This window comes from Mytilus californianus, unplaced genomic scaffold (assembly GCF_021869535.1).
Source record: "Mytilus californianus isolate M0D057914Y unplaced genomic scaffold, xbMytCali1.0.p SCAF_18, whole genome shotgun sequence".
In the NCBI taxonomy this organism is placed as follows: Eukaryota; Metazoa; Mollusca; class Bivalvia; order Mytilida; family Mytilidae; genus Mytilus; species Mytilus californianus.
This window is the reverse complement of record NW_026262666.1, coordinates 9,186,864-9,212,764: the sequence shown is the minus strand read 5'-3', so window position 1 is coordinate 9,212,764 and position 25,901 is coordinate 9,186,864. Positions and strand designations below refer to the sequence as shown.

Genomic DNA, 25,901 nt, shown 5'->3' with positions numbered 1-25,901 from the left:
ATTATAGGTAACTGTACAGCCTTCAATAATGAGAAAAACCCACATATTGGTTTTTATTGTAGCTTTTCAAAATGTTGAGTAGAGAATCACAAAAAAATAGGAAGAGCAATTTTGATCAAGAACAGTAATTTGTAAAAACTTCAATAGAAAGGGAGTGGCTGTGGAAATAAAAGGACCTTATGTAGGTCAAGTAAAGTACATTAATAGGTCACCACTTTCAGTTTTTCTGTTGTTGTAATTCTGTCCACTTCTTATGATTTTTACATATTTCTTGTCACTTTTTATTAAAAAAAATGACCCCCCTCCCCCTCTTAATAGTTTTCCATAAAGTATTTGTAGATTATTGTTTATCTATTTGTCTTTTCTTCTTTAGCCATTATTTGATGTTAAAGAGAATCCCACCTTCCTAAAATCAACTTCAACACTTTTGTGAGTAAATGAATGCTAGCAATTAATTAAAGCGATTTCTAAAGGAAAATTGAGAGAAAACCATATTTCACTTGCAATGGAGAAAAAAATGTTCTGATGATATAACAAAGTTTTGTCTGGTATTATGTAAACTCATTATGCATTATATAACAAAAATCTTTATTTTCAGTACTCATTTAACGTTATATAACAGAAATCTTTAATTTCAGTACAGCTTATCACAAACAAAATATACATTACATAAAACATATACTGGAAATTCAAAAATTATTACAAGGTGTTTATTAGTGCAATAATGCGACTGGGTAAGTATTTCAAATTAATAAGAACTCACATTCTGATATCCGATATCTGAGAGCAAATTTCCTACATTGCAAAATAATCTAGCATTTTTTCCTTTCCATTTAAAAATTGCAATAATAAATCCACACAATGATTTCTGAATTTACAGTATACAGTATTTCTAATGAAAAGAATGAAACCAATGACCCAGTATTCCAAGGACATTTTTGCATCTTAAACTGATCTTAAGGCCAAAAATAAAATTAAAATTGTTTGATGTTCCCTACCTACCCTCCTAAAAAGCAGCCTACCCGAAAATTTAATGACACATATCGTTTCAGATCTTTTTTTTTTTTTTTTTAAATTCTGCTCTTACTTTGTATTCTTGTCTAAAACATGTAACTTATGTTGCTTGTCAAAATAAAAAATCCCTATGTAACCTACTCAACCCTACAAGGCATGGGTAGACAACATCAAACAAATTTTTTTTTAATGGTAACCTAAAAAGGAACCCAGACTTTATACCTGTGCAAAATTTGTTTAATTGAGAATACGTTTTTTTTTTTTTTTTTTGAAAGTGAAACTCATGAAATCAGTATTTGGAGAGACCAATTCAGACATACAGCAATGATCATTATGTCTTCTGTAAGTCAATAACTGTGAAAGTAGTGGGTGACTTATATCATAAATAATTGTAATTGTTGGTGTAATTATGAAGTTATTCCTTATCTCATTATGATATCCTAATTATGATACATAATTGGTGTAATTGATTTATTTTGAATGATGGGATTGTTGAAGGTAGTTTTATTGTATCAGTTTATTAGAGGTAGGATAGGTCAGTAGGTGGTCAGTTACATTTAGACTAAATTTCTGTCCATATCCAATATACCATCATTTTGTAGTGGTATTCCTAATTTCCCGTCCTTTATCCCTGATGACCTCATGTTGAAGGACTTACCTATTGTATTCATTGATAATTTGTTCTCTTCCTGAACATGAATGAAATATTTGCCACTGGACATACATCAAACAACAATCAATTATACAGTTTCTGGTGTTTGTCAGTTGTTCAATGTTTCTTTAGATATATATGTCAGAATTCTGGTGTAATTTGGGTTGGTCAGAGCTAATAAGGGGCATCCATTATCAGAGGGTCTGGATAGGGTTAAAAGAATAGAGAATAATGGGCCAAATCTACAGCAAAATGGACAAAAAGAGAAAAATAGGGTAAAAAAATATAGAAAACTGAATAATGGGGTGCAAAAATATAAAGAATTGAGAATAATAATGGTCAAAGATAATAAATTATAGAGAAAAATGACATTAAAAATTAAAGAATACAGAATTGAAGGACATGTATCTGAAACAGACATCTGTATGAAAATTTTCCAGAAATCGCAATAATTAATCTCTCATTTTTGTTTATTCTTCAATAATTTAATTTTGGATGTAACACATCTTCTGATTGGCTGAAAGTGTTTTGTCTATCAGCTCATAGACATAATTTTGTCATGTGACCATGATGTCACCAATGTTTTTTTTCAAAATTTACTCCTTAAAAATGGAATTTAGAATTAAATTATAAGGAATGACTGTAATATTTTTTCTGTCTATTCAAAATAACCCAAAAAATATGGTGCACACTTTTAAATAACCTGCAACACGCTACACGGGTTATTCAGTGTGCACCACATTTTTTATGTTATTTCTTCATAGACAGAAAAAATATTACAGTCATTCCTTAAAAAATCGCAATAATAAATGCACCATTTCCATTCTCAATTTTATGCAATAATTTCTAAATTTACAGTTACTGTTTCCCATTGTTATAAACTGGTACCCTAAAGTGACTCTTTGTGACTGCTCCTACATGATGGTGTAGACTTCTTCTGAACTAAATGTCCTTACTGATTTCAAATAGTTGACTTTATTTATGATACAGTTACTAAAAAGAGTTCAATTCGACAAGTGTGACAAATTTGTTTTTAAATAATTTGAGACATTTCAATGTAGTATAAAAATGTCAAAGATAGAAAAAAATATGAAAAGTGTCAATTTAGATAGGCGTAATGGAATGTTACGTAATTTCTTTCTGAGTTATCTAACATATATATAACTTCATGTGTCTAATGGTGATCAATGGTATCTTAATGTTTGTACTGTTTCTATATTTTACAGCATGATTTTTGGACCACTTTTATCTTTTATAATGACAGCATTTGTATCACTTCTTTTAAAAAAAAGATTGAAATAAAAAGATTGTATGAGTAGAAATTCAGATAATAAATAATTAGGCAGGGATCACTGGAGGTAAGGGAGCTTTTGATTTTTAGGGGGGGGAGGGGGCTAGGATGAAATATTTTGTCCTGCATTTTGTTTTAGTTGTAATCTCTGTCCTGCTTTTTTATTTTTCACTCTATTTGGTCCTGCCTTTTTTTTTATTAGTTTATCCTGACTTTTTACCAAAATTGTCATCCTGCCTTTTATTTTTGCCAAGTTGCTCATCCTGCTTTTTTTTTTAACTCAAAACTCCTGTCCTGCCTTTTTTTTTCAAATTTCATCCAAGCACCCCCCCCCAATAAAAAAAAAAATGGTAGCTCCCTAAGTTTTCATTGCTGGACTTTATAAAAAAAGTATTTTACAAAATGTATATACATCTTAATGTGATCAAACAAAGTTAAAACTTCATTATATCCTTTTAAAAATCAATGAAAGTTATACTGATTAAGAAATATATTGCAAACTAACCTCAAATCATCTTATAAATTTAGATTAATGCAGAAAAATTTAAGAGAGGATCGAAGAACATCACCCTTTAAATTAGCTTGTTGTGATCCATTAATTAGTATGAACAGAGAAGATATGTATATTTTGTATTTCTTAAAAGTAAAATAAAGAACTCCAATTAAAATTCAAAACGGAAAATCCCTTATCAAATGGCAAAATTAAATGCTCAAACACATCAAACGAATATTCCTGAATTGGTACAGGCATTTCTATATGTAGAAAATGGTGGATTAAACCTGGTTTTATACAGATCTAGAGCTTATAAACCTCTCACTTGTATGACAGTTGCATAAAATTCTAAGTGCTTGAGTATTGATTAAGTCAGTTTTGTAACATACTTTTACAAAAGATTACATATTATACCCTGTAATTATAACATGATTTTAAATCACTGAGGTGATCAGTATTATAGATACTGAGAATATTGGCTTTCAGGTTATTAGCTTCACATAGTTATTGAATATATAACAAAAAGACTACATTTAGTAGTATAAACCATCATTAAATAAATGCTAATGACAAGATATAAAAAAAAAAGCATGTAGACACAAAAGTCATATTTTTTAATAAAATAAGTAGATGTGGTATGACTGCCAATGAGACAACTTTTTTTCCCCAAAGTTCAATTGAAGTGGATGTAAACAATTATAGGCGACTGTACAGCGCCTTCGACAATGAGAAAACCAATACCGTATAGACAGACATCTATAAGTTCTTTATATGAATAAAAGGAGATTTTGGGAATATTTAATCAGAAGCAATTAACTTAACAATAACAAGAATTCAATTATCAACAGACAAGTAAATATTGAGAGTTTTAAATTATACTTGATAAATAAATCATGAAAATCATAACTTCTTGAGAGAAAAAAAAAATCAAAAATATTATTGTTAGTATCTGAGACTACTATAACACATCTGTTATAGTAGTCTCAGTCAGTATTCATACGGAATGAAACTGTAAATGATTCTGTGATAACTACCAGTAGTGAAATTTGATAAAAATTTGAATAATAAGGAAAATTAAAAAGTAATAAAATAATTTAATAACAATTGACATTTTGTTTTGATACTGGTCTATGGGTCATAAGATACAAAACAGGTCACTATAAGTTACCAAATGAGGCCAATTTAACACCTATTCAATGTTTTAGGTCAAGGTCAATGTTGTCATATTATGCTTGTATGTTTTAACTAAAAATTATGGTTTTTTTTTAAAACTTTTCTAATTTTATATAATACCGGTAATAAGAAGTGTTTTTGTTTGTTACACATGTAGTAAGGATGCTTGTATCCTGTTGAACTATTTAAATGATCTAATTTTTTTTGCGATGTTAGCAATTGTGATCAATTGTATTAGACAATTATCAATAACAATAATTATGAGTAAACTTATTAAGAAAAAGGATAAGATAAATACACTTAATTTTTGTGATTATATTTTTTGTTTTTTAATAAGTTAAATCAAAATTATTGTTATTAATAGCACATTTGAGTAGCAACATAATGTCCATAAGCTATCATTCTATGAGTTATAGCTATTAATATCTAGTCTGTTGGCACTGCAGGTATTGATGAAATGTAGGTGTTTTTCCCCCTATATTTTTCTGCCATGTTTAAAGTTTCCTTTAAACCATGAATTTGGTAATGTCTAAGGATTAGACAAAAGACAATTTTTTTACTTCACCAATCTGCTGTAAAACTCATATGATGCATTATCTAAAGTGATTTGACTTAAAAATATATTTTGACAGGAGTAACATGGCAGTTGTCACCATTGAATGAAGAAGTAACTATATAGTGTATTTGGACTGTTTTTTTCTAGTCCTTTTCATTTTTGCCATGGTGGTGATGTCTGTTTTTCTTCGACTTATGGTTTAGAATCACTCACGGTTACATAAATATCTCCTTCTCTTTTAAGCTCAGCTGAACTGCCTCCCACTTCAAGATTTGGACATCTTCTCTTCTTTAAATTACAAAACTCTTCGAAATGAAAAAAAAAAGCTTTGATAATAGACTAAACTTACCTTCTACTTAAAAAAAAAAACCAAAACAGTCTGATATTTATTTAGAAGTAGGACCAATTCCCCTGAACTTATTTCACATCAGGGTCATTAAAACAATCTTTCAATCTTTAGTAAAATTCACATTATCACAGCTTCATGCATGTAATTTAAGATTCTAACAATATAATGTCTTATTTCTAAACATAATGTCTTATTTCTATACAGTAAATATCTTATTTCCAAACATAATATGTCTTATTTCTAAACAGTAAATATCTTATTCTAAACATAATGTCTTATTTCTAAACATAATGTCTTATTTCTAAACATAATGTCTTATTTCTAAACATAATGCCTTATTTCTAAACATAATGTCTTATTTCTAAACAATGTCTTATTTCTAAACATAATGTGCCTTATTTCTAAGCATAATGTCTTATTTCTAAACATAATATCTTATTTCTAAACATAATGTCTTATTTCTAAACAATGTCTTATTTCTAAACATAATGTGCCTTATTTCTAAACATAATGTCTTATTTCTAAACATAACATCTTATTTCTAAACATAATGTCTTATTTCTAAACAATGTCTTATTTCTAAACATAATGCCTTATTTATAAACATAATGTCTTATTTCTAAACATAATGCTTTATTTCTAAACGTAATGCTTTATTTCTAAACATAATGTCTTATTTCTAAACATAATATCTTATTTCTAAACAGTAAATATCTTATTTCTAAACATAATGTCTTATTTCTAAACATAATGCCTTATTTCTAAACAATGTCTTATTTCTAAACATAATGTCTTATTTCTAAACAATGTCTTATTTCTAAACATAATGCCTTATTTATAAACATAATGTCTTATTTCTAAACATAATGCTTTATTTCTAAACGTAATGCTTTATTTCTAAACATAATGTCTTATTTCTAAACATAATATCTTATTTCTAAACAGTAAATATCTTATTTCTAAACATAATGTCTTATTTCTAAACATAATGCCTTATTTCTAAACATAATGTCCTATTTCTAAACATAATGTCTTATTTCTAAACATAATGCCTTATTTCTAAATATAATGTCTTATTTCTAAACATAATGCCTTATTTCTAAACATATAACCAAATTAAAAATGCCTTATTGAGATAGCTCAGAACAGCAGATTTGATAAATTGGGGGAACTACTTAGTATTTATCAAGAAAATATTTTAAACAAGAACATTCTCAAACAAGTGTAATTTAACATTTCTTTTTTCTTTCAGATGTGCACAAAGTTCTACCAAAATATGTAAAATTTAACAGACATTACTTCAAAATTGTCCTCACAGCACAATGTGGTGTTGATTTTATGGAAACCGGTAAGATAAGGCTTATATGATATTTTATAAATTAGAATCTTTTATATTCAAATTTCTGAAGATTTTAACAATTTTCTGATATTGACTCTGCTATTGACTTAAGAAATACATTGGAAATTACAGTAAGTAAATTATGTCTCAATCTCTATAAAGCCAGAACCAAGCTCTAGCCAGTAAAAAATGTGGTCGGCCAGTAAGGTTTTCCAGAAAAGAGGCCTCACAAGCTGTCTGAATTTAAAGAAATTTTATAAAAGACAGATTTTCTGGCTTGTAAGTCAAAAATATTTCCTTGATGATTGATATCTTAAGTGTTTACTATTTAATTTTTAGGACTTTTTTGTGTTTGACATGCACTTTAAATTTACCTACAGGAAAATTGATACCATAGATAAACATGCTATTAGCCATAAACAGTTTTGAAATTGAAACCACTTTTTTCTGAGAATTTAACTAAAAATCACCGAACAATACTTTTTTGAAATATGATTTTGAATTGATATATATATTACAATTGTATATATTAAAGAAACACAAGTCACCAAAAATTATGACCGTTGTCTATTTTTGGTGAAATTCATAATTTATGAGTCACATATGATATGTCTGCATTGTGAGAAAATATCAAATTTATTTGTACAAGCTTTAGAAACCAAAAACGTAAAAGGCAAGACAAAGCTTTCTGAATTTTTTCTTCTGTTTAAAAGCAAGAACTTATAAATTTTCTTTTTTTCTAGCAATGTAAGCATTTAGTGTTTGATCCTCATCTATATATTAACACTTCAATGTTGATTTGTTTAGTTATCAGTTTTTTGTCCTTGATTATCAAAAGAATGAGAGTTCCATGGATTCAACAATGAAATGGACAACTCCACTCATGTTATAGGTGTAATACCACAAAATCATAGTATGTCACAACGAGTTGCATAAGAAAAAGGGTAGAAAAAAATATTCCCTTGAATTTGACAGTTGAAGGAAATTATCCTACATTTCATTGCTATAAAAAATTTCTGAGTCATAAACACATATCTTGGGTGTTCAAAGCACCATTCTTTTTTTATTTGGTGTTTCTATAGAATACTTTGGAAACTTGAGGTTACATGGTTACTAAAGCTTGTACACAGGAAAAAAAGGGTGAAAATTTGATTGGTTAACTTCCAGTGATGGTTATTTTCTTATATGCAATGATCAAAATATTATGTGAAATTTTGTCTGTAGTACTGGACAGGATAAAACTTTACTCATGCCAAGTATTTCTTTATTTGAAACAAAGATAAATTCTGCACAATTTTTTTGAGAAGTGCAAATTTAACAAAGACTAAATAGGTGGAAAACAATGGTGGTATTACACCTATATACCTTTATCACAAAAAGAATTGTTACTGGATCATTGCAGTTTGAAGTTGTGTTGCATGCTGGGAGTTGGTACCAGTAAACTATTTCATACCTATGATCAAACCCATTTGGTACCCCTATGGGTCAACTGCATAAACCATGTTGTGCCTTGTAAGTATTGCAAAATGATATTTGTATCTTTTTTACAACACATTAATGGCCAATTGTTTTTAATCTGTTTCATGTTGATTTACAGATCATCAACCCTTTAGGTAACAAGTGATCATAAGTGTGAATCATTGAATAAAAAAACAATGATATCAAAACTGTAATCAAATTTTTGTATTTAACAGCGTTTTATGATGAATTATGACTTAAAAATTATTTTTTTAATATTTTCTTTTGTTAACAAGTAAACAAAAACAGTAATATTTTACATAATTATTTATTTGTCATTGATATGGTATTGTATCTCTATAAATGTGAAATACAATGTTATTGTTGAAGAGACCCTCAAATGAATGTATTAAGTAATTTTCTTTGATAATAAAATCTAAAAAAATCATATTTTATATATATCTAATTCCTTATATTGTATTAATAGTCTTTTAAAACAAGTTAAGGAAACGATCGCCTCCCTTTGAATGACCTTTTGACCCTTCAGTAGCACCTTAGATCACCCCTGGTATTGGCAGGGTTCTTGTTGTACAGTATTTAGTTTTCTGTGTATTACTTTGTAGACTGTGATGGTCGCCTTTTCATCCTTTTCTTTTAGGCATAGTGTTATCAAAATAGGAATATGTGGTATGATTACCAATGAGACAACTCTCCACCAGAGACCAAATGATATAGAAGCTATCAACTATAGGTCACCTTTGGACCTTCATTAATGAGCAAAATCATTATCACATATACATATAGCAAGCTATAAAAGAAAAATGACAAATGTAAAACAATTCAAACGAGAAAACTAACGACCGATTTACGTACAAAACAATATACTTAGGTACTGGTAAGTGGCCCCTTTTTTGTCAGCTTTCACAATATACTCCTTAAATTTATGTTTATTTTTATAAAAAGATTAAATCTAAAACAAATAGAACAATTAAAAAATAAATATTTTGAAAACTATTATTTTCATCTCTACTTCATTTAAATGTTTAACTTTTTTTTTATTATACTCTAACATCAACAACTTTTAGGCTGTACAGATAGATACACACTGAGACTATGTGACTCGTGAATTGATTGTAGTGAAGGAAAAGGGGTTATGGCTTGGCTTGAATTGTTACAGTCTTAAAAACAATAATCTATCAAAGCCATAAGTTCATTGCAATACTAGAAGTTTTAAATTAATTTCAGTTAATACTTAACCATGGGAACAGGTTTTTGAAACTGTTTGTTTTAAAGTATAAAAAAGATGTCCCCTAAATTCAGCTGGAAAAATGTTCGTATGCGTTATTACCTGAGATTTTATTCTTCTATGCAGGTCATGACCTGCATTTTCATTTTCATATGTTGACAGGTATGTATACAATACACATGAATGGAATCCTGGGGTTATAGCCAAGAAAGTTCAAATTGAAAAAAAAAAATTTGGGTTGAGAATTATAAGGAAATTATAAGAAAAAGACTATTCAAATCAGATCAGGGGTTGTGATCTATGCTAGATTTATGCTTATGGTTATTTTCCAAAAGAATATTTTGATCAGGGAGAAGGTTAAAAAAATTCTGATTGAGAGCTTTTTGTCATTAGATTTAATCCACAACCCCCTCCCCCTGGAATATTAAATAGTTGCTCCATAATGTAGGATCAAGCAGATGATGAAGATAAGATAGTAAACAAGTTTTTATGTAGCCTAATTTTTGCACAGTCAGGCTTATCTTGTATGACATTTTGTTCAGTAACATGCTTGTCATGTACATTCTGTAAATTATCTTTCTATAAAAGACTTTACTTTCCCACTCATTGACATTTTCTTTCATTGTATGTTTCTACTTTTTGAAAGGCAAAGTGGTATGGAAAAGACACTAGCTAATTACTGAGGACGAAATTGACATATCCTATGTGATTGACAACCCAAACAAAAAGATTAATGTCTGTTAATGCTTGGTCAGGAAAAGTAATGAAAATTAATGTTAGGTAATGGATCTGTTTTTCTCAAGATGAAATGTAATTCAACAGGGCTCAGCTTCCTTTGTTAATATCTGGTTTATGCAAGGTTAATATTTTGATGGGTCAATAAGGAGTTTATCACTCAGTTTTGTATGAGACATGAAAAAGGAAGCGAACAACACCTATTTTTGGTCAATTAACAAATTTTCTATGTGGTAAAATGTTGCTGGGTGTTTTTCTTAATCCTTAGTATTCTAATTCAAGGTTTATGTGATGCATACCTTTGAAAACAGGAAAGACAAATGTTCTTATCTCCATGTATATTTCAAAGTCCAGATTTAGTAGTAAATTAGACATCAAACCAAATGAAATTACACCAGATTTTTCAATAGACCACATATGCTGTAGATTCAGAAATTGTTGTGATGTTTTTATTATTGCCAAAAAGAAAAATCTTTAAAACCATTTGAAATTTGATAGCATTATTTGTATGCAGTAGGTGATTTGGGGGGTGTGGGGGGTCCACGGATTGGAACCCCCCTTTTTATACCCCCGCTTTAAAAAAGTGGGGGTATACTGTTTTACCTCTGTCTGTCCTTCTGTCAGTCCATCCGTCAGTCCATCTGTCCCATGAATATTTTCAACGCATTTTTCTCAGGAACTACTTGACAAGGATTTCTGAAATTTGGTTTCAGGGTTTATATAAGTAAATTACACCGTGTGATGTGTTTTCGGATTCATCACTCAACAACTTTCTGTTTACCGAACACTTGTATTATTTACACATGATAGCCAAGTTGAAAATTTTCATCACATTTTTCTCAGGAACTACTTGACAAAGATTTCTGAAATTTGGTTTCAGGGTTTATATAAGTAAGTTATACTGTGTGATGCGTTTTCAGATTCATCACTCAACAACTTCCTGTTTACCGAACACTTGTATTATTTACACATGATAGCCAAGTTGGAAATTTTCGTCATATTTTTCTCAGGAACTACTTAACAAGGATTTCTGAAATTTGGTTTTAGGGTTTATATAAGTAAGTTACACCGTGTGATGGGTTTTCAGATTCATCACTCAACAACTTCCTGTTTACCGAACACTTGTATTATTTACACATGATAGCCAAGTTGGAAATTTTCGTCATATTTTTCTCAGGAACTTATTAACAAGGATTTCTGAAATTTGGTTTTAGGGTTTATATAAGTAAGTTACACCGTGTGATGCGTTTTCAGATTCATCACTCAACAACTTCCTGTTTACCGAACACTTGTATTATTTACACATGATAGCCAAGTTGGAAATTTTCGTCATATTTTTCTCAGGAACTACTTAACAAGGATTTCTGAAATTTGGTTTTAGGGTTTATATAAGTAAGTTACACCGTGTGATGCGTTTTCAGATTCATCACTCAACAACTTCCTGTTTACCGAACACTTGTATTATTCACACATGATAGCCAAGTTGGAAATTTTCGTCATATTTTTCTCAGGAACTACTTAACAATGATTTCTGAAATTTGTTTTCAGGGTTTATATAAGTAAGTTACACCGTGTGATGGGTTTTCAGATTCATCACTCAACAACTTCCTGTTTACCGAACACTTGTATTATTTACACATGATAGCCAAGTTGGAAATTTTCGTCATATTTTTCTCAGGAACTACTTAACAAGGATTTCTGAAATTTGTTTTCAGGGTTTATATAAGTAAGTTACACCCTGTGATGGGTTTTCAGATTCATCACTCAACAACTTCCTGTTTACCGAACACTTGTATTATTTACACATGATAGCCAAGTTGGAAATTTTCGTCATATTTTTCTCAGGAACTACTTAACAAGGATTTCTGAAATTTGTTTTCAGGGTTTATATAAGTAAGTTACACCCTGTGATGGGTTTTCAGATTCATCACTCAACAACTTCCTGTTTACCGAACACTTGTATTATTTACACATGATAGCCAAGTTGGAAATTTTCGTCATATTTTTCTCAGGAACTACTTAACAAGGATTTCTGAAATTTGTTTTCAGGGTTTATATAAGTAAGTTACACTGTGTGATGGGTTTTCAGATTCATCACTCAACAACTTCCTGTTTACCGAACACTTGTATTATTTACACATGATAGCCAAGTTGGAAATTTTCGTCATATTTTTCTCAGGAACTGTTTACCGAACACTGGCAGGATCCGCCCCTGTGCAGCAATTACTGAAATTGCCATTATTAATTAAACTATCAAAATGTGAGCAATCGCAATAATAAAAGCACGCAATAATTTCTAAATTTTTGGTACTTATATTGTTTATATAATTATTTCCTTTTTGCAAAGAGATTAAACTTTTGACAGCTGTGGTAGACTTTTAAAAGCAATATTCCAAATTTCAAAAAATGTCATCTTTTTATGTTATGTAATAGTTGTTAACCTACTTGTTTAGAAGAAAACAGATGTGGGGTAATATACACAACTTACAGATTTTAGTGATGGAAAAGAAATTATCAAAAAAATAATGGTATTAATTGCCTGATATTCTCAGTAGAAAATGCCCAGACAATAAGAACATTTAGGCAACCACTGGGCACATCAAGATACTATAAGGGTCGTAATGGGGGTACCTTCATGACAAATAATGGTAAAAAATCTAGCTAAATGACATCATCCATAGTTTTGGGTGCATGATGTTAAAATGTACACTTTCTTTATGACAATAAAAAAATTGTCTGATTTTGATGAATTACGTTAAATTCTTTCCAAAAACATTGTAACAGTTAATTAGTTGAGACCTCTGACGAATCATGATAAGGATTTTTGACGAATCAGGATGAAATTTTAACCAATTTGATGCTAATGGTAGCCAAAAATGACCGTTTGACGACTGACGTTAGAGGGCATTTCTACCCTCTACTATAAATTCAGAAATTAATGAGTGCATTTGTAATTGCGAATCCTTGAACTCTTTTCTACCTCAGGAATAGATAACCTTAGCTGTATTTGGCAAAACTTTTAGGAATTTTTGGTCCTCAATGCTCTTCAACTTCGTACTTTATTTGGCTTTTTTAACCTTTTTTGATTTGAGCATCACTGATGAGTCTTTTGTAGACAAAACGTGCGTCTGCCGCAAATACAAAATTTCAATCCTGGTGTCTATGATGAGTTTATTTGCAAACATGCGATACCGAATTAATGCAATAACAAATTATATTTAATGATATGATGGGAAACCGGACTACAGTAACTGCAATCCTTATACTGTCACAATTACATTTTGTAATTAAAACCTTGCAATGATTTCTGATTGACAGTATTTCTAATAATAACCTAGCTGGTAATAAAATACAAATTGAGCCAATATATCAAAGGGACTACATAACAATTTAGATAAACATTAATGTATTATTCAGTGGATTAGATCCAGGACTTTCAAAGCAGGGCAACTGAAAATTAAAATGGATTCATTCAGTCAAAAGTAAAAAAGAATTCATTAAAAGACAAAAGTTTTCAGTCATAGCCTCCCCCCTCTTTTCCCTTGGATCAGCCTGTGTCTGTTTTATTCAGTCTGATGAACAACAAGCCCCTAAACTTGAAAACTTGACAGGTCTGTAATGACAGAGACTTTTAGATTTTAGAAGATTATCTAACATACTGCTGTTCATTTAAGTTCCAATAATAAAAAGCTATTTTCTGTACCAAACCATTTTTTGATAAGCCAAGTTTTTCTTTAAAAGATCTTACATTTTTATGAACCCTTTCAAAGCACCCGAGGTCTTCCCTGTTTTTTTAGGGGGTTTGTTTTGCTCAATCTTTATGGTGTTATGCTTCTGTATTTTTTGGTATTTCATGGTTTTTAATAGATATAAGAAGATGTGGTATGAGTGCCAATGAGACAACTCTCCATCCAAGTCAAAATTTATAAAAGTAAACCATTATAGGTCACTGTACGGTCTTCAACACGGAGCCTTTGCTCACACCGAACAGTAAGCTATAAAGGGCCCCAAAAAATTACTAATGTAAAACCATTCAAACGGGAAAACCAACGGTCTAATCTATATAAAAAATGAGAAACGAGAAACACTTAAGAACCACATCAACAAACGACAACTACATACACTGAACAAATAAATTTGACCTATGATACAATGTAAATACAAAATAAATAAACTAAGGGAAGAATGATAAAAGTAACATGTTATATCGGTAAGAAATGTTAAACAATTAAAGAAAAACAATATGCTCGAACAAAAATACCATCCATTTGCAATAACTTTAAACACAGGTTTTAACCTTAATTATATAGACTAAAGGGGTGTGTTAGTCCAAATAACTTGAATTGAGCAACTATAGGTCACCGTACAGTCTTCAACAATAAGCAAAACCTATACTGTATAGTCAGCTATAAAAGGTTTAGATATGACAAAATGATAAACAATTCAAAAGAAAAAAAACGATGGCCTAATTTATCACAGAACGAAAAACAAATTTGATAGACAGCAACCAATAAATTGACAACCACTAAATCATATAGGCTCCTGACTTGGATCAGGCACATGTTTATTGCATTCTCTGTTGGTTATTCCTGTTTTTCTTTGGTAGTGACAACTGTCAAAGGTTAAAGGTCAAAGGTTAAAAAATAAGTACACATTCAAAGATAAGTAAATATGACTTAATATAGAATTATTAAGGTAGTAAAATTGATATCCATAGCAACAGATTATTTAGTATCTGTATTACCGGTACTGATGTCGTCTCTTGAAGACGATATCTGCGTCTGGCATACAAAATTTTAATCCTGGTATCTATGATGAGTTATTTACAGAGTAGGAATCAGGATTTTCCTAATCATGCCCATGCCGTAGTTGCCATTAAGGTTTACCCTTGTCTGTCTGTACGTATGTCCCGAAATTGGTTTCGGTGCTCTAACTTTAGGTTGCCTCAACCAAATGTTATGTAACTTATACACAAAGTTATTACCACAAAATTCAGATCAAGTTTGAATTTAGGTGGCGTCACTTTTACTGTTTCTGTTCTTTAACTTTAGTTTGTCTCAATAAAATGTTATGAAACTTATACATAATGCTTATTACCACAAAACACAGATCAAGTTGGGGGGTATATAAACTAACATTGGAAAATCTTGTTTTTCTCTTGTTTCTTGCTTATAGTACTCTTACTTGGCTATTTAAATGATGGAGTAAAAGACCACAGACATTTTAAGTCCGAAATTCGAGGCTACCATTACTATTATTTCACGGAATATTGGAATCATATGTATTTTGTTCAAAATTTTTTTCAAAATTACAAGGTGACATTGGGGAATTTTACTGAAAACCGAGGGTAACAAAAACTTCTCCTTAGACGTTAGAGCATCCTTAGAGAGAAGTCTGGAATCATAGGGCGACTAAATCACTCACTTCCCCTGGAGTGGTGACCCTGGGAACTTGGAACAAATATTCTATAATCTTTTCGGTCAGGAAATAATATACTGTAATATTTTTTCTACTGTAAAAAATATACTTATATATACTCTGGAGGAGAGTAGAGTTGATTGTCTCATTGGCAATCTTGCCACATCATCTTATTTTTGTCTCGCCTTGACGGAATAAAAAAGCAAGACATAGGTATGCTGTTTCCGGCGGCGTCGGCGTCAACAATGTATTAGTTTGTGATTAGGTCTACTTCATGGTGAACCACTAGTGGTAGGTCAATGATATCTGGTATGTAGTTGTATTAGCATTGGCACATCTCATTACCATGGAGATTATTTGGCCCCGCCCCCTCAGTCAAGGTCTATTGACTTTGAAACTTTTCATAGTTTACATGTATTAGTTTGTGATTAGGTCAATTTATGGGGAACCACTAGTGGTAGGTCAATGATATTTGGTATGCAGTTGTATAAGCATTGGCATATCTCATTTCCATGGAGATTATTTGACTCCGCCCCCTAAGTCATGGTCTATAGACTTTGAAAATTTTGCTAAGTTAACATGTATTAGTTTGTGATTAGGTCAGTTCAAGGGGAACCATTAGTGGTAGGCCAATGTTAATTGGTGTTCAGTTGTATAAGCATTAGCACATCTCATTTCCATAATTATTTGGCCCCGCCCCCTCAGTCATGGTCTATTTACTTTGAAACTTTTGCTTAGTTTACATGTATCAGTTTGTGATTAAATCAGTTTAAGTTGAACTGCTAATGTTAAGTCAATGATATTTGGTATGCAAATTTATTGGCATTTGCAAGTATCGTTTCCATGGAGATGATATAGCCCCATCCCTGATCATGGTTCATTGACTTCGAAACTTTTACATAGTTTACAAGTTAATGTTTGTGTTTATGTTTATTTAAAGGGAACGACTTATGATAAGTCAATGGTATTTGGTATGCAGTTGTATTAGCATTGGCACATCTCATTCCATGGTTATTGTTTAGCCATGTACCTTCAGTCATGGTTCATCGACTTTGAATATTTGCATAACTTACATGTTAAGTATTGCTATTTTAATTTCAACATTTGCATTATCAAAATTACAAAAAGGCGAGACATATCTCTGTGATAACAGTTTATTAATAATATTCACATGTTATTTACTTGAATATGCATTAAATACAATTTGTACAATTTTTTGCTATGAATGTTTTAATTTATATGCACTGAAAATTGTTCGAGCTTGGTGTATCATTTTTTATCCTGTAATAGAAAATAAAGTAAAGAAAAAGCTGTATTTTTTCAATTATGTAATATTGTGACTGTGAAAATAATTGCCATTTAATTGATCATTTTTACTTACTGAAATCCTTGACTGATATTTTCAAACAAACAAAAATTGTTTTTAAGCTTGCATTTTGATATTTAGGAGATGAAACAACATAAAAATGTAAATGTCCTTTCATTTTCTTTGAAGTCATGTCTAAAATAGCACTCAAAGGAGAAGGTTCACGAAGGGATAAAATTGGCCCTAAATGTTTGATGTTTTTTAAATTTGGCCAAACACTTACTAATTTCACATAGAAATACTTTTGATAATACTATTAAGACAAAAATAATTTTTTTTGGCACTTTCCTTTAAAATTTATTAAGATATGACCCCTTAAGTAAACAATATTTGCATTTTAAGGTCAATTTTGGTAAAAATCTTCCATAAGTTTAATTGTATTTGGCATAATTAACATTGGCCGCCATCCACGATCCAAAAAGTTTTTATATATATATTGATGAATTCTATATCAAAATTGAAATCTTTTGGTTACAAAACATTTTGGATCGTAGGTGGCGGCCAATGATTTCCTAAAGCTTTTATGTCTGAAAATTGCACAAAATCATCACATTTAGACAAAATGTCCAAAATGGGCTTACTTTTGAGAATATTATTTACTTTAATGAAAAGAATTGATTTGTTTAGCATTAAGGCTTTGAAATAGACCCATTTACGAACCAATTTGTGCCTTCTTGGTGTTTTATGATAAAGTTGATATTTTAGGCCATTTTGTGTCATAAGTGAACCTTGTCCTTTATGTAAATCATTGTTATACATATACCAGCAAGATTTTTGTTATGATTTGAAGGATTTTTGTCTTACTGTATGAGAAGAAAGAAAAATTAGAGTAAAATAACGGGTGTATTTTACAGTAAATAGATTATGTACTGTTTGAAATAATGGTATAAAATTTTGTTTAAAATAAATGAAGAAAGTGTCCATGGGACATGAGGCCCCCTCTTTCATATTACGTTATAAAGGGACATAACTCAAGAACAGTAAAAGTGACGCAAACCAAAATCAAACTTGATCTGTGTTTTGTGGTAATAAGCATTATGTATAAATTTTCATAACATTTGGTTGAGGCAAACTAAAGTTCGAGAACTGAAACTAATTTTGGGACGTACTGATGGACAAGGGTAATGGGAGCATAAAAATGTAGAGTGAATGAATTAATGAACTCTTTATAAAGTTTACTGTAAAGCAGTAGTTACATGCTATAGTAACACAAACATATTTACATTTAGACAAACAATAAACAGCTAAGAACAATATTCTAAGATAGTACAATAAACAAAAAACCAAATAATCAGGTGATCTTTGGCCACGAACAATAGTATTTTGGTAAAAACTTCAGCCTTTAAAAATACCCAGGACACAAAGTAAAATCACAGCTATTTGGGGCATGGACCCCCCCCCCCCCCCCCCCCCCCCCCCTTTTTGGGCCCCAATTAAAAAAAAAAAATTCTACAATATGTAGACATTATTATGTAAACAAAGTCTCAAAAATCCATAACTAGTCGATTACAATACCTTTTCTTCTATCCACGCATACCCCAATTTTTTGAGACTTGGTATATTGTCTACACATTGGAGAAAATGGTAAATATGGAAAAATAAATAAATTTTTTTTTTTACATTTGGGCCCAAAAAGGGGAGTCCATGCCCCAAATACCTGTGAGTAAAATGGTACTCACATCATCAACACTTTTCATATAACAATAATTACATAATCTATTTTCTCTTGGTATATTTGAATATCTCCCAATCCTCAACATATAACTTTATATAGCACTAGCGGTGCGCACGCGTGCATCATGTAACGGGCTTTTGACTCCATCAAGGCGAGACAAAAAAGAGATTTATAATTACACAATCTATGTAATCTTCAAAGCAAAAATCTAATTTTATATTACTGTACATATATAGATAAGTTAAATCTTGAGAAATAATATGTATTTAGGAAATTTTATATAAATATACTTTTGTAAATGAAATGACTTGAAAAGATCAGTTGTGATCTAAAACGCAAAAAAAAAGCTGATGCTGCTTAAACACAGATAAGTAAATCTTGCAAAATCTTATTCATCCGTTTCTATATTAAATTTATGATCCGCATGGTTATTTTTTGACTGCCATTTTGTTTCTAACGAAAACAGGGAAAACTTTATGTTACACGTTCAACAGCAACTACCAATGATATTATGTGTCATTTTATTTTCACATTGAAAAATACTTCTACTAGGGGAATTTTAACAACATTGACTATCCATGAAGGTGATTCACTGGATCGGTGATATTGAAAAATGAAAATTATGTAAGAGGATTTTGTATGCGACTTTTATTAGTTGCTGATTGTCCTTAGAATATTTGTTGCAGTTTAGTTGTATTCATAGCTATGAATTATGTAATACAGTTAGATGTTTTGATACTAGATTTTTTGATTTGTGGGGAAACAAGAAGAATTAATAAAGCATGAACATTAAAGTTTTCAATTCATTTAATTTTTTTTTAAACAAACTCTGAAAGTAGCATATCATAATACATGTAGATACTTGAATTATAATATTTGTTTTAAAGGAAATAAAAATAAAATTTCAATTTTCAATTATAATTGGGACAAATCTGTTTCATTTTCTTTTGGATTAAATTTAAAAAATAACTATTTGAAATATATTAAAAAATTTGTATCATAATAATTATTCAAAGCAATTATTGGTGCAAGTGAATCCAAGAGACCTGATATTAGTTTGGTTTAGCCATAAATGGTGGATTTGGGTGGAACCAGGCATAGATCGAGCAGTTTCAACTCGCTGCTTGAGGCTATTTTTACAATTATAATTATGCCATCCTTTCCTTGAACTCTATATTCACCCCTGGCTGGCCTAGCAACATTGTTCAGCTATTATAAAGTAATATATTAAAGAAATCCGATCAAACAGAATGTTTTATGTTAAGCATGTGTAATGAAAATGATGGAATCCTTGATGAATCCTTGACTAAAAGCAGATAACTGCTTTCTATATAACAGTACATCTGAATTGACACAGAGGTATTCCTATCCATCTAATTAATTCTCTCTTTGATGTAATGTAAGGGAACACTAGATATAATCTCAGCTTAACCACATTTTGAACTTTAAAGAGAATCTATTAATGTAGAAACTGGGATCCAGTTGCTAAATCTTCATAATACATGTAGGTCTAGACTCTTGTCATGTTTTGGAATTCAGTATTTTGTTGTCTGAGTGTTGTGATACATTCTTCACCCCATTTTTCTAAATGTTGGTAAATTTGATATAAAGCTGTAACTGCCAATTCTTAAATTTTTGACTGAGAGATAAAAAGTTATGTAGAAATCATATTTATGGACTTGAATTAAGCAACATTTTGATCACTTGTGTTTTTAATATTTGTTTAGATTGAAAAAAAAAAATCTTTTCTGGAGATAGACTGTGACAATGGAATTGAAAATCTGTAATATATTCCCTCAGACCATGATAGGAAGCATGGTTGACCATAGTTGTTGATAATGAGGAAAAAGCATGATTTCAACCATGGTCGGCCATTTAAAATTTTTGTCAAATCATGGTCAACCATGGTCAACCATCTCCATTAGACCATGGTTGACCACGGTTGATCATGGTTTAACCATGGTTGGAAAGTGCACATTGATAGGGGTAATTCTGCAATCCATGATTTTCTGACAATTATACTCAAAGTTCAAAATAATGCAAAAAAGTTAATAGCAAAAATATCTAAATAAACTGATGACAAAGAGCAATATGACTTGCCTGTCAGCAGATAATTCAGAAAAAGACAGTCTGATGGAAAGCAATATAGCGAATTTATCCAAAGTTGCTAGACCATGCATCACCATGGTGGCAGGGGCTTGAAATAGTTGTCAAACTGATATGTACTGATAGTTATGCAACTTTAAAGAAAATCTCATTGATCTATGACAAATAGTTCCTTTATAACTGACTAAATTAAGCAGAAAACTTAGCAATTGTTGACGCCATTGCCTTTAAAGCAACACCTATGTCTAGAATTCCGTGACTTTTTTCTCGTAGACAAGACAAAAAATAGTGGAGATACAACACCATAACAATACTTTTCTCTGAACTTCTAGTTTGCAACTAGATGGATAGGCTTTTCCATTATAATGCAAGGGGAAGTGTGGAAATTTAACCGTAAAAATTTTAGTACTTGAAAAAAATCTTGTATTTAGTTTTATTGGGATATAGATTATATTGCACCTGGATCTCAAATGTATATCTTAATTTTTATTAAATGTGGACTTAGAAAACTATCAGACTCACACAACGATTTGTAATTGCACTGATTGTAATGAAAAACATATTCTCTTTGTGTACTAAATAAATCACGATGAAATATGATAATAAATGTGTTTTCATTTATGAAGTCAAGTGGGTAAATTATTATGTACTATGGAATTTATGTAGCCCAGCAAGAAGCCCATCATAATCAGAAAAATGAAATAACCATGCAGCTATGATAATTATTGTTCTTCTCTTTGTCCATGTGTGATTAGGGGAGTTAGACAGATCTTTGACCTTTTTTTTAGTCATAAAATGATAAAAATAGAAAGAACCTGAACATTGCATGCAGAAATTAAGTTAATATTTTATGTACTTTTGTATTACATATTTAAGGATCAACACAAAGTTTTGATAAACAAATTTCATTTATTTTTTTTTTTCATTTTAAACTTGGAGCTGTTTTGGAACCCAAAGGGACCTGAATAAATAATAGCCAAATCTATCTTTGGACAACTTTGCATGAGGGAGTTCAGGGAGCTTAGTTTCTTAAATTCTTATTTGTAAATATATCAAATTTTTTGGCATGAGCATTCCCAGGGGCGGATCCAGCCATTTATAAAAGGGGGGATTCCTAACCCAGGATAAAGGGGGGGTTCCAACTAAATGTCCCCATTCAAATGCATTGATCGTCAAAAAAAAGGGGGGTTCCAACCCCTGGACCCCCCCCCCCCCCTCCCCTAGGATCCGCCACTGATTCCTGATAAAGGTTGAATAATCCAGAAAAACACTTCAGATGCACCAAGTTTATAAAGTGTTTATATATTCTGTAAACCAACAAAAATTTTTCTAGTTATATATTTTCACAGCTTTAGCAAGGAGAAAAATAACATGAAAATTAATTGTCGCAAATATTTCAAGCTCTGAAAGACCCACAGGCACTTGTCTCAGAAAAAAAAATCCTATATACCTTAATTAAAATAAGGTATATAGGAAAAAAAAAATTCTGAGACAAGTGCCTGTGAAAAGACCTTCCATTATATAAATGCATTAAGAAAATTAGAAAATCACAAAAATAAATTTTAACTTGAATCAGAGACTTATAATGCTTGAATATACAAATAGGAAGATGTATGGCAAGCTGTTTTACTATTTAATCTAACTTCAAGATATCTTATAAACTTTATAAGATGTCTCATATAGTTTATAAGATATCTTATATAGTTTTTTTATATAAGATATCTTATAAACTATATTAGAAATCAAATAAAGTATATAAGATATCTTATAAAAACTAGATTATATAAGATATCTGATATATTATATGAGATATATGTCATATATTATTTGAGATATCTTGAATTTGGAATAAATAGTAAAATGGTATTAGCTCTCTACTTAGAAAGAGCTTAAAAGAGTGAAATAGGGTTTCTGTAAGATGTACATGTTTACAGCAAAATAGCATTGGAAATTCTATCTATGTGTGATATCACTGTTAAAGCAAGTACTTATGTAATTTTATAATGTCGTTAGTTCCGATAAATTAGGTTAATATTTTTATATAAATGATAAACATTTATAGGTTTTTGTTCACATTTGCTCCATTGAAGTATGAAATATTAGCAAAAAATTACACATCAAAATTGACTACCTATTCATGTTTCTTAATATGTTTATATTGCTGATAAAGTTATCTTAGCATAGATAATATTAACGACTTGGTTATATTATTACCAGCTGGTACTCTAACTGGTTAAAAAAAGGGACTTTGTAAATTGGTAGAGTGATCAAGGCATCATTGTTAAATTTATGTAAAGTTACTCTTATGCAGTGCTTCTCATTGTAATGTAATTAACAGTTTAAATACAGCAAGGAATACCTGATTTGTTAAAGATTGAACAATTGGTGATCATAATAGCCTTACTTTTCTTTACTTTGAACTGAAGTTTGTACTGTAATCAAAATATTAGATAATACTTAAAACAAGGAATTATTTGAATCTGGAATAATTTTGAATAGTTTTGAGTGTTAGCCATGACAGTATGCATGGCTAAGGGAGTTAGTAAGTTCATACTGAAATATCCGAGTGAAAACTATAACCTGAACCATAGCCAGAATTACAAATTATTCCAGATTCAAATAATTTCTTGATTTTAAGTCTATTTCAAATTTTGGGTAATGCAAAACAAAAAAAGTAGTTAAGGATCATTAACTTCACAGTATATTAAAAGTAGTAATATGATGTCATTAAGGATGTTCGCTCCTCTTGTTTTTGAATTTTGTCAGATATTTGGAATCTGGTTTTATCCATGTAGTGCTAATGAATATTTTGTATTCTAACCCCTACTTTTCTTTTAATAACTTTATTACATATAGTTTAAAAAGCCATATTTGAAAATCTTATAAAATCCTTGCTATTTTTTCATAGTTTTTTAAGGAGAAAAGGTGCCTATGTTAAATGTATGAAAAATCTAGATAGAATCATTTTCTGCCAATTTTTCAATAACTTATATCTCAAAAACACGGTCACTGTGAGACCCTTCATTTTTTTCTGCTTTTTTAGTTTCGTGATTTATATACTATCATTTTATAACAGTCTTTTTAAAAGCTTGTTATTTTGAAACAGATAAGCGAACATCCTTAAGAGTCAAAACATTGACTACTAATTTTCTATAAAATCCTTTTAAATGGTTTTCAGACCTAATGTAAAGCTCATGTGCAAATCAACTTATTTTAGATTAATCAAAGAAATATAAAAAAAAAAAACATTGTAAAAGCATCAAGAAATATAAAAATATTGTAAAGAAGTGCAAAAGTTGCATATAATTCATGTGCAGCAATACCGAAAATGACATTGAAACAAAAAACATGTCTTGTGATGCATTTTGAATTATTGACATATCACATTACTGTCATATGATTAATGTACGTGTGTGGTACAGGTATAATTGACAAATTTTCATTTTATTTATGCATGAATGTTATTTTTTTAGCAATCAGTTTCACTTCATTTGAATAAACTGAAAACATTGAATAATAATGCATCAAATAAACTTAAGTAGATATGTATAAAGGTACTATAGAATCTAATTGTGAAAGACACATAAATATACAATAATTTAACTGTATAATTTGTTTCTCAAGTATCACTGCCTGGCTCTGACATTTAGATTCAACAGATATAACTGGTTCAAACTTGTAACAAGTCTCAACAAAACTGTAATCCTATTGGCAGTATAAAAATAAAAAAATATTTTGTAATGCCTACCAGGGTTTGATCCAGGACTTTTGAAAAATGGGGGAGGGGTGTAAAATTATAGAAAATGTAAGATATATGCAGTTGTGTTATGATCTTCATTGACTTAAGGATTATCAGTAAGGGGGTAGTGTGTAATTCCAGAAAATTTAAGATATATGCAGTTGTGTTATGATCTTCATTGACTAGGATTGTCAGTAAGGTGAGTGGTTCTCTATGAGCAGTCAAGTTTTGTCCACCAAATAAAAAACGGACTGCCACAATAGCTAATAGTAGTGTTAAAACACCAACAATTAGATTGATCGATTGATTGATGGTGTTTTAACACCACCATTAGCCATATTGTGGCAGTCAGTTTTTATTTGGTTAAAACACCAACAATCAATCGATCAATCTAATTGTTTTGATATATTTTCTTATAAAGGGATGTTAACTCAAGGCTGAAGTCACAATGCATTAATTAAGATAAATAGAAAAATTTCACAAAATCTTGCTGCATTTGAATGGCATATTCTAGAGCACAGCCATTTCAAAGAAATATTCTCATAGATGGTATGTTTGTGTGCATATAAAGAAAAAAATGATATTAGGGCATGCTTTTGGTCCAAGATTATAATTGGTCAATCTCTCTATGAAGCCTCTGTTATAGGTCATCATCCTTGGGCAAATATCAGCATACTCCTAATTCTGGAGTTTAAGAAGAAGGATCGGTATTTTTACTTGTAGTAATTAAATTTACAGTTTTACATAAACCCTAAAAAGTGCTGTCTGCTTTGTAATATCTTTGAATGAAATAAGTTCTTTCAGTGAATAAAAGTATTTAGTAAGGTTTTAACTTTAAAAGTACACAGATATTCCATTCTATTTGGTCAATTCTAGAGATATTTCAAAATCGTTATACTGTTTCTTTCGATTTCTTTTTCAATAAAGTTAAATTTAGAATTGTGCATTATAAATTTATTTTGCTTTGTTTGTCTCATTTTCTTTTTACGATCACATTTACAGAAAACTGTATCCTATTATAGATTATTTGACGTCAATGCATTTTAATATATTTCCTAAGGATAGGTGAAATGTATTTTTGTTTGTTTAAAATTCAATAGACAAAACCGGATGAAGGAGTACAGAAAAAAAAAACTGAAGAGTAGCATCTGGTGAAAGCTGTATTTCATGCCTTGGGTCCATGATTATATTGATAGAGAATTTTCTCATCTAAAACTTTATTCATGTGATATGTTAAATGTAGCACAGTTTATAACCTAAACCAGACATGCAAGTATGATTCAGTAGATTC

At 30.2% G+C, this 25,901-nt stretch overlaps 1 long non-coding RNA gene across 3 annotated transcripts in view; it reads left to right on the top strand.

Annotated features, from left to right (window-relative positions):
- LOC127726682 (uncharacterized) overlaps positions 1-25,901 on the top strand; it is a 101,487-nt gene that overhangs the window by 49,280 nt on the left and 26,306 nt on the right. For 2 of the 3 annotated variants that reach the window (XR_007993638.1, XR_007993640.1), the window contains 2 exons: positions 6,781-6,876; positions 8,270-8,379. This is a non-coding gene — a long non-coding RNA (uncharacterized LOC127726682). The remainder of the gene's footprint in view (positions 1-6,780; positions 6,877-8,269; positions 8,380-25,901) is intronic. The other variant, XR_007993639.1, reaches the window with a different exon arrangement.